Source organism: Arachis hypogaea, chromosome 15, assembly GCF_003086295.3.
Source record: "Arachis hypogaea cultivar Tifrunner chromosome 15, arahy.Tifrunner.gnm2.J5K5, whole genome shotgun sequence".
Lineage (NCBI taxonomy): Eukaryota > Viridiplantae > Streptophyta > Magnoliopsida > Fabales > Fabaceae > Arachis > Arachis hypogaea.
In genome coordinates this window covers 79791348-79791928 of record NC_092050.1, presented here as the reverse complement: position 1 = coordinate 79791928, position 581 = coordinate 79791348, and the positions used below count along the sequence as shown (strand labels likewise).

General features: G+C 44.9%; 1 non-coding gene across 1 annotated transcript; it reads right to left on the bottom strand.

The window, feature by feature from the left end:
• Window positions 1–214: 214 nt before the first annotated feature.
• On the bottom strand, window positions 215–318 carry LOC112753740 (small nucleolar RNA R71). Its single transcript, XR_003178110.1, has one exon. It is a non-coding gene; the product is annotated as a small nucleolar RNA R71 (small nucleolar RNA).
• Window positions 319–581: the final 263 nt, after the last annotated feature.

Sequence of the window (581 nt, the reverse complement as noted above, 5' to 3'; positions counted from 1 at the left end):
CCCCAATCAACATTTGACCACCTTTCTGAGAATATGTGACACAGTGAAGTCTAATGGTGTTCATCCTGACACCTATAGACTGCTCTTGTTTCCATTCTCACTTAGGGACAAAGCAGCCAAGTGGCTGGAATCTTTCCCAAGGGAAAGCTTGACAACTTGGGAAGACGTGGTGAACAAATTCTTAGCAAGATTTTACCCTCCTCAATGAATCAATAGGCTGAGAGCTGAGGTCCAAACTTTCAGGCAACATGATGGTGAGACTCTATATGAAGCATGGGAGAGGTTCAAGGACTTAACAAGGAGGTGTCCACCTGACATGTTCAACGAATGGGTGCAGCTGCACATTTTCTATGAAGGGCTCTCTTATGAGTCAAAGAAGGCCGTAGACCATTCATCCGGAGGATCTTTGAACAAGAAGAAGACTATTGAGGAAGCCATAGATGTTATTGAAACAGTAGCAGAGAACGACTACTTCTATGCTTCCGAAAGAGGGAACACAAGAGGAGTAATGGAGCTAAACAATGTAGATGCTCTGTTGGCCCAAAACAAGCTCATTACCCAGCAGCTGGCTGACCTCACCA